This window comes from Rhagoletis zephyria, unplaced genomic scaffold (assembly GCF_001687245.7).
Source record: "Rhagoletis zephyria isolate East Lansing unplaced genomic scaffold, Rhagoletis_zephyria_1.1 Rzeph_scaffold_06216, whole genome shotgun sequence".
Lineage (NCBI taxonomy): Eukaryota > Metazoa > Arthropoda > Insecta > Diptera > Tephritidae > Rhagoletis > Rhagoletis zephyria.
In genome coordinates, this window is record NW_016163299.1 from 18,606 (window position 1) to 28,843 (window position 10,238).

The 10,238-nt window shown below is 40.1% G+C and overlaps 1 long non-coding RNA gene across 1 annotated transcript; it reads left to right on the forward strand.

Moving 5' to 3' along the window:
- Positions 1–1,624: 1,624 nt before the first annotated feature.
- Positions 1,625–6,417, forward strand: LOC108372969 (uncharacterized). Its single transcript, XR_001848913.1, has 3 exons — positions 1,625–1,698; positions 1,881–1,882; positions 6,406–6,417. It is a non-coding gene; the product is annotated as an uncharacterized LOC108372969 (long non-coding RNA).
- The last annotated feature ends 3,821 nt before the right edge of the window (positions 6,418–10,238 follow it).

Consider the following 10,238-nt stretch of genomic DNA (forward strand, 5'->3'; position numbering starts at 1 on the left):
GATATTAATTATTTTTAAAAGGTAAATATTAACACAACTATTTTATTTATAATCCCAAATTTAGGATAAAAAATCTCCCACACCAAAAAACTTACAATTGGGTAACGCCGCTTCGAATTTTTCACAATTGAGCAATTGTCAAAAATCTGCTTTTTAATCAAAAAGTTGTTTATTGAAACTACCTTCTTTTTTGTATCATGGCTAGCAACTGTATACGCGAAAAAGCAATGTTGTTACATTTTCTCATTAAACCATGTTCGAATCGTGGAAATGTTGAAAGATCACAGGGTTGTTTTTGCATTTAGATTCTTAATGCAAAAATGGAGTTGCATTTAGTTACATTTAGGTGACGAATTTTGTATGGATAAATGTACATTTAGAGCTATATGCGCTAAATGTGCTTTTACGCGTAAGCAAAAACAGCCCATTAGGCATCATGTTATCCAAAATGTGCGTGTTGATCTTGTCACGCAAATGAAGGGACCTAAAGTTCTAGGTCGCCACCGAACGGCAAATGGTTTTTATTAGAAGCGATTTCATGGCAGAAGTACGTACACTCGGGGGCTTGAAAATTCGACGACCGCATATCGGGAATTGCGTAGAACAACATTTGCTGGAACTTGCCTGACGATTAAAAACAAGCTCAAGATAGAATTATCCAAGAATATATACCATTTTATCAGAACATATTTACCTGGCCAACCGCAAATGTTTAAGATAATCCAGAAGATAATATTGGAGAATATGACTTAATAATAATACATGAAAAATGTAAACATGTACAACGTTAATAAGTAAAGCTTAATAGTAATATTAGTGATATTCATCTGAACCGATAACTTTATCAAGCTGATATTTTTATAAATTTAACCTTTATGTCAACAGCAACATACCCGGGTACCCGGGTTTCAACTATATCTTGGAAACTATACATCGGATTAACTTGAAATTTCATGATATCCTCAACAAAAGTATTCTACATCATATTCCTACTTCTGAGTGGGATTGGACCATCTGGACCCAGAGATCTGACAATTTTTCGAATTTTACCCCTTACATCAACAGCTGCATATGCTGGGTTACATTTGAAAAGTAAACTTTATTCCGAATAAAATTCTTAATATAGTACAAGAATATAATGATAATAAAATATTATAATACATGAAAAATAAAAAAGAAATACGAATAAATTGGAAATTATTAACTTTTTAGTTACATGTATTGCATTGCGGCAAATTAGTGGAATGTTTTGCACAAACGAGCTTTTTGCACAATATGCAGGCTTTTTTTGTTGGGCGTCGTTTGGAGCATATATATATATAACAATTAACCTGTCTGTCCGTACTGTCACGTTCTTCATCGCCTCCTAGTTAGGGTTGCCAGATGTTTTAGCCGAGAAATAAGTACGTTTTTCATGCTAAAAAAATCAGTACTTTTCAGGACATTTTTGTTCAAAGCAAAATTTTTAATGTAAGTAACAGATAATACTTTAAAACGGCTGAGTACTTGTTTTTAACAATATTTTGGTATATAAATAAAATATAGTTCATGAAAAATAAAAGTGTTATTCATTTTAACATAAGTGTACACATCATTGTACACAGAAGCCAATAAATCGATACTAACATATATTTTGAAAGCCGTCTTTTTCTGTTCACAAAGATCGAGATCGGCTGTACCGATTTTTTGGAAATTTCGGTTATAGGTTCTGGATGGGCTTCTCATTGTCTTAGCCAAAACTAACTTCCAACTAAGTAAGAGATAACTGTCAAATGCAAAACTGGGAGTGAGTGCAAAACTGTAACATCTGCCTTAATTTACATTTTTGTCTGCTGTTTTTTTTATTGTTGTTGTATTGACTTCAAATCGTTATGAGAGAGGAGTAGGGATGTACCAACAAGAATATACAACAAAAGTATGAAAGTCGTTAGAACTTGGAAAGATAGCGATGGCTGAAGTAAAAAGTGTTACACCATGTTACAATTTTTCCCGTCACTGTATGTAGAGTCGTTTATGTTGCCAAAAGCAGCAACTAACATTTCTGTTAGCACTTACATTTGTATATGAATATTTATATGCATACATATGTATGTATATAATTACGCATCAAAAACCCTGCTGCTATGCTTTTTTGTACGCAAGTGTGCGCAATATTAAACGCATACTGCATATCTCTGGAAGTATTTATGGTAGAGTATCGGAACTTGGTACGTAGATATATGAAATCAATCCCATACTCCAAAGGGGGGCGTGGTACCTCCCATACAAACCGAATTTTTCATACTGCATATCTCTGGAAGTATTTATGGTAGAGTATTTGAACTTGGTATGTAGATATATGAAATCAATCCCATACTCTTGGATAAAAATTGGAGGTATTTGAAAAGGGCGCATGGCACTTGCCATACAAACCGAATTTTTCATACTGCCTATTTCTGGAAGCATTCATGGTAAAATTTTTGAACTTGGTACGGAAATATATGAAAGCAATCACATACTCATGGAGAAAAATTGGAGTTGTTGGAAAAGGGCGTGGCACCTCCTATACAATCCGAAATTGTTATACTGTATATCTCTGGAAATGTTCATGGTAAAGTACTGGAACTTGGTATGGAGATATATGAAATCAATCGCATAGTCATGGAGGAAATATGGAGCTATTGGAAAAGGGGGCGTGGCACCTACCATACAAGCCGAATTTCATACTGCATATCTCTGGAAGTGTTCATGGTACAGTACTGGAACACTTCGTATGGAGATATATACAATTAATCCCATACTCATTGAGAAAAATGGGCTCTTTAAAAAGGGGCGTGGAAAAGTACAAACATACTGACTTTTACTTATCTTTGAATGAATATATATTTTTTCTATAGGTATATTTGTGAGTGAAATCCTAAATGACTGGAGTAATTTTAACAAAGTTTTGTGTCTGTGTTTAAGTGGATCTCTGGATAGTTTAGTTTCACAATTTAATCCGCCAGTTGGCGCTGGAGTTGAGTTATTACTAAACATCTTTTTTATGATCCGTTTTGGCGAATATTCAAAACATGTATTGGAAACGGTAAAGGCAGTCCAATTGCAAAAAAATGCTTCAAGGTGGTGCTGATGTCGAGTTATTACTAAAAATCGACAAGTTAGAAAAGGTGCCATAAATGTCAGACTAAATCGATCTGTTGCACCATTGAGTATATCGAACTATCATGTGTTACGATTGACCAAATGGATGTGATTTGCCAATATTATTATGTGTTAGAACTTCATCCGAAGAAACCAGGGTTGAGTTGAGCAGTGGTAAATCTCCTTAAAAGCCAGTTTCATGAAAGCAATTTAATAAAAATTTATTTTTTTAATCGCTTTCGCGAAACTGGCTTTTAAGGTATTTCATCTCAATTTATATATGTATATTGTATTTCTGTTGAACAAGGATACTCATTCATTTTGAAATTGCCACCAACTGTAAGATAAGGTTTCTCGGGCACATTCACTACAGATCCGGATCATTGTTGCCACCAGGGAACTTCTCATGGACATATCACTTTCGTTCGGTTATTTAAGGCGGCAAACGACCACCAAACCATATTCTTAACCGATGAATGTGCAGAACAAATCGTAAATGTGGATTGTTGGAGAAACTGTTGGACCAAAACAAAAGTTATTTTATATTTATGACATTTTTCAATGGCAATAATGAGATAATTTCCATCTTCAGTGTTCAAATAGTCAAAGAATTCTATATATTTCATTTTAAGATTACTTTTAATATGAAGATCACTTTAAGTAATTTTAGTTAGAAGTCGGTTTCTCTCTTTGCGCCAGGAAGCAAACTTTATACTTAAGATCCTCTCAGTTGCTTTGTTTGAGCGTGGTATTGAAAAAAAAAACTAAATTACATATTTTTCTAAACTATTAGGGACTTCATCTATAATTCCCATGGCTTAAATTTTTTCAACTACGCAAAAACTTTGAAAGACTAACTATTCGCTAAAAAGAGAATAGCTCTATGTCTTGTATGCAAAACTCTTTTGAATGTCAGTAATTTGTGAAAAAAGAGCTTTAAGTTATAGGCGAAAGCCATTCGAATATTCAAACTTCTTATTAAACTGAAATTAATTTCCTAGATAACTAGCGACACTCGACAAAAAAACGTCAGCCTTCTTTTTAAATAATTTAAACCCCGTTATATTATCGCAACTGGTACGTAATGACCCGGCGGTATGCCCATAAAACGATTGAACTTTTTGTTGTATTAATTTCTTAGGCATATGAAACATTATCTGAAATATATCAACTATAATTCAATTATTTTCTTCTTACTTTTAACAGTACAGTTTAAGGAAGCTCCAACGTTATGTAAAAACCTTGAGAAAATTCTAAAGTATTTTGTTTGAATTGAAAATTCAGTACAAATCAGTCCGAATTTTGAAAAATCAGGACATTAGCGTACTGATTGAAGAAATGAATAAAATCAGTACAAGAGTTGAAAAATAAGTACTGTACTGATAAAATCAGTACTGTACTGATAAAACCATTACGTCTGGCAACCGTACTCCTAGTGCAACATCCATTATCCTCAAAGACCCGCCGTTTACTGGTTCAATGGCGTTGCGTGTAGAAAATACTCTGCTGATTCGACGTACCTACGTAACAAAGGCAGCCACATCCAGAATATTATAAAATAATGGTAAAGGGCATATATTCATTCGCCGCTTGATTGAATATTCTGCTAAGCATTTAACCATGTAATTAACGTCCCCTTTGGTTTTGTTGTGATCTAATGTCAAAAGTGACTTTTTTTTAAGACCTCTTACTTCAGTTTTGTAATGCAGTCCTGAAAGGATCACAACTGATTTATTTTTCTTCGGCGCGAGCAGGTCCATTGTTTGCAGACCTGAGTATGTTGTGAGTTCGAGTTGTGTGGTACAGCAGACCAAGTTGTTCCGTCTTTGTCAGAATATTTTCCCCGGTTTCCCCTGACCTGTCGTTCTTTTCTCATCTTCAATTTCGTCTTCCGGGTCGTATTCTGCAGACTGGACTTCTTCTATATCGGAGTCATCTGGAGTTACATCATATTCGTTATCCTCCACAATCTCTTCAGATACTAAAGGCTCTCCGTCATTATTTTCCCCGCCTAAATCTCCAAACATCTGGCGAATGTATTATTGCTGTTCCTCAAGATCAAGTGCAATAAGATGTAGTCCAGTGAGTCATTCACCATCTTCCATTTTTACTTTTGTAAGTTTTGTTTTGTTGAAAAACACTTGGCAATAAAAACCCAAATATCTTCAGTCTCCAAGTTCGCAAAACCTAAATTCAAGTATATATTAGAGTACAATTTATTTTGCCTACGGGTTCTTCAGGTTTGCGCAAGCGCTCAACTACATGATGTAACAAGAAACATCACAAGAATTATTTGTGTCTACTTGAAAAACCCCTTTCTCACATAATTATACAAGTTTTGTACCTAAACAATCCCTTACGCATCTACATCCAAAACCCACGATCATGAAGTGTTGTTTGAGAAACTCATTATTCATACAGTAAAATAACATATTTCTCAAATATTGTTTTACATACATAAAACAAACATATTTTTTTTTAGAAAATAACAACAAAGTCTTGGCCATATTAAAAGAAATGTGTTAAATATTCACATATCCGTCACAACACAATGCCATTTCCCATACAAATGTATGCTGCTGTTGACGTACGTATAATTTTTCTGCTGTTGACAAAAAGGTTAAGCACTCTGTTACATGAACGCCCCATACTCTCAGGATTATATCGGTGTTGTTAGATTTGCGTGCAAAATTTGTATGCGGATCCCGATTATTGTTTCGGCGATCTAACCCCGTTTAGGTTGGCGAAATCTATCAAACGTTGCTCGATACTAGAGCTGCATCTGCTCCGTACCCTTTTGCTCAGTGCTGGCATAGAGTCTAACCCAGCGGCAGAAATTTACACCTGCTGCGTATGCCAGAGACGACTGCATACAAACTCCATCTCGTCAGGTGCAATGCCTGTGACGGGTGGAGTCATCTCCGTACCTGCTCGAGCATACGTACGCACCGGCAATGAACCCCGTCGTTCGTGGCCCCATGCTGTGCCACCACCCGCCCGTGCAGCACAGAACCAACACACCCACACCCCAACACAATACAACAATAGACACACAAACAAACTTAATAGCACCCACACACCGCCACCGGCAACTCCTCGCCCCTCCGAGAATCTGATCGGTTTGTCAGTCCAGAATATACCGTAACGTGACATCAGGCAAGTGCAACTCCTGCCTTGGCTGGTGCCACTTTAGGGCATGCTAAGGATTTCGCAACATGCGTGATTGGACGAGTGACTATGTGGGCCCCTGCTGTGCTGCCCAGTCGCATAGCACCCTTTTTGCAGCACCTACAGCAGGGAGCCGGCAGGCAACACAACTCCCTAACTCCACACATCACAATTGGTCTCCCAAGGCACGCACAGGTGCTACAATTCAACTGTAACGCACTCCGGAGCAAGATCGAGGAGATAACTGCCTTCATGGGAAGACCTGGAATATTAATAGCTTCTGTCCAAGAGACGAAGTTGCACGGCAATTCAGCCTTGTTGAATTGCGCTGGATAGAATGTGCACCGTCGAGATCGCGAGCGAGACAATGGTGGAGGCTTAGCGCTCATCACGCACCACACCGTGCACCGTATCGTCTTAGTGAAGCAGACATCGACCGCAGGGATACCATCCTAGAACGTCAGGGTATTGCTATCCGGTCAGGCGAAGTTGAGCTCGAAATATTTAACGTATATATATATCAGCTGCCCGGCAGGATATCACCCTGAAATGGGTGCGCTACTCAGAGGTGAAAACCGTATGGTAGTTGGCGACTTTAACGCGCACTACGATCTTTGGCACTCAATCCTGTCAAATGATCGTAAGGGAATACATCTGGCTGAGCAGATAAACGATTCAACATTCTGCACAATGAACGACGACACACACACCAGGACTATGGGCAGCTGCCCAGATTTAACAATTGACAGCGCTGGTCTGATAAACAGCGTATCATGGCGTCCTATGCTGACCCTAGCATCAGACCATCTACCCATAGTCATCTCGATTGATAAACCTGCCGACTTTGCTTCCGCGGATCACCGGAGCTATGTCAACTTTTCCAAAGCTGACTGGAAGCGCTTCGCGGATGTTACTGAAAGCCCATGCCAACCGACGTTCACGCAGGTGAACGTAAATTCCGCAGGGTTGTCACTGCTGCTGCAGCGCGTTTCATCCCAGCAGGATATATTACGGATCCACGTTCGAACTTTCCTACTGAAGCGGCTGTTTTAGCCGATGAGCGTGAGAACCTTCGTCAGGCCGATCCCGGAAATCCCCGTGTCAGGCATCTAAATTCGGAGATTCGGCAATTTGTGAACGTACGTAAGCGGAAGAAATAGGAAGAGCATTTGAAGATCTGCAACTTCACCTCTGGTGTGAGTAAGCTTTGGTCAACCGTGAGGTCATTCTAACCCGGTGAAGCCTGAAGACAGAGTTGAAATAGACTTTGGTGACCACGCTTCGTCAGACCCGGAGCGATGCTCGAGCTATTTTAGCCGGCAGTTCATTCTGCATCCTCCGGTGGACAAAGCCAAACGTCGAGTGACCAGAAGGCTGCAGAAACTGCCAAAACCTTGTGCGCCTCTTGTTTTCACCAGCGGTGAGGTAAGGGTAGCCATCAGGAAGTCGAAAGCCTCCAAAGTCATTGGACCTGACGGAATATACATATTGATGCTGAAAAATTTGGGTCCTGCGGGAGTAGCGTACCTAACGGAGGTCCTCAACTTGTCAATGGCCACTCTCGTCATTCCAGACATCTGAAAGATGGGGAGAGTGGTCCCACTGCCCAAACCGGGGAAACCAGCCATCAAAAGAGTCTTATCGCCCGATAACTTTCCTTTCTCCGGTAGCGAAGGCATTAGAGGCCTTGCTACTCCCGTATTTCACGAACCACCCGACTCCAACGATTCCATAAAGTGCACAGCACAACAACAGCACTTAACGCCATAAACACCCAGATAACTCGTGGCCTTAACCGAAACCGCCCCTGTGAGAGAAATATTCTAGTAACGTTGGACCTGTCCAAGGCGTTCGACACTGTCAGTCATTCAACGCTGATAGAAAACATTGAGGACTCCTCACTCCCACAGGGACTCAAACGGTGGTCGGCGAATTACCTGAGTGGTCGACACTCGTCAGTAATTTTCAGGGACAAAACCAGCAAGCTACGGAAAATTAAACAGGCGGTACCACAGGGTGGTGTCCTGTCCCCACTACTGTTTAATTATTACATCTTAAAGCTCCCTCAACCACTAGAGGGTGTCTATATTGTCTCTTATGCTGACGATTGTTCGATCATGGCGTCTGGGAATGGAATTAATGACTTGTGCTCGAAAGTAAACGGTTATCTCGCAAAACTTTCTCGCTTCTTCACTACAAGGAGCCTTGCCCTATAACCTGCGAAATCCTGGCCAACGCTATTCACCACCTGGATGAAGCAGGTCAGATTGCAACTGGATATTCACGTTGATGGCGTAACAATACCGATGGTGAATAACCCGAAAATCCTCGAAGTTACCTTCGACAGTCTTCTCTCCTTCTCGGCGCATACAACCGCTATTGCCAATAAAGTACAGAGCCGCAACAATGTCCTCAAGTCGCTGGCCGGCAGCTCTTGGGGCAAAGATAAAGAAACGTTGTTGGCACCATACAAGGTCATTGGCCGGCCGGTTCTAAACTATGCAGCGCCCAGCGTGGTCGCCTGGGACTATCAGGACGCAGTGGATGAAGCTACTGACCTGCCAAAACACGGCACTACGAAGAGCGGCCGGATGCCTCCTGATGACGCCCCACCACCACCTACACGACGAGGCCCAGATGCTCCCAGTGAAGGTCATCCCAGCAAACAGCTGCTTGCACAAGAGCCCTCGCCAAGGCACGTCAGGAGGCATCTCTACGAACTGACGAACGAAGTAGAGAGGTTAATTGAACAGCCTCTGGACCCGTCAGCCTACCGACAGGCCCTGAGCTGCATTCACAGGGAATCAGAGTCGAGTTATGTAGACTCCCGCCCTGTCAATGGCGTTCTGGGCATACAACCACCGGACGTGGACGGGAGAGAACTTTGTCTGCCTAGGGAGACCCGCACCACAATAGCCCAACTTCGCTCTGGCTATTGCAGCAGGCTTAACTCATACCTGAGCAGAATTAATGAGGATGTGCCCAACCGATGCCCGGCATGTGGAGAGTCGCCACATGACTCTCGGCACCTCTTCACACGCCCTGAGAACTTCACCCAGCTGACGCCCCTGTCCTTATGGATAGATCCTGTTGAAGTCGCACACTTCCTGGGCCTCCCTTTAGCTGAAACGGACGACAACGTTGACGGATGAACCGATCCGAGCGGGGCTTAGTAGCCGCTACACCCCTCGACAAAAGATAGTACATCCAACATTTTTACCAGTTTTGGTTTCTTTTGATTTTTTTAAGTTTCATTCTTTGCATATAAAAGTATAGTTCTTTATCTAACAAATACCATATAAATCAAAATTTCCGACTTTGTACAAAAATTATAAAAACTCCACAAACTTTTCATCCCAACTCCATCCATTTCTGGAATAATTTTTGGTATGTAGTTTTATAGCTTATTAAATTCTAGTATAATAAAGTGCAAGTTTTATGTTGCAAAAAAGTCGCGTTGATTTTTGATAATTTGTTTTCTGACCGAAAAATTACACTGAAGATAGCACTACGCCGAAACCGGTTTGTCTCCAAACCAAATTTGGCAAGAGATGACGGAAAATCGTTCCACAATACATTCAAATTTAATAAGCTATAAAACTGCATACTAAAAATGATTCCAGAACTTAAAATTAAAATGCTCGGAATTGGGATGAAAAGTTTGTGCTTTTTATTATAATTTTTGTACAAAGTCTGAAACTTAGATTTACAGCGTGGCGACGAATAACTTTTACCCAGGTTTTTTTGAGAAATAAAAGGGTCCTTCATAGATTTTGCGAAAAAAGCATTTTATTTTTAATTTTCCAGATTTTACTTTAGTTGTATTAATTGAATAGTTTTTAAATTTTAATCCTTATTTATATTTGCCAGCAGTGTAAACTTTGAGAGAAAAGTTCATTTGGCACGCAGGTCTTCGTCCGTTAATTTATTCCATATCTTCTGTAACCATA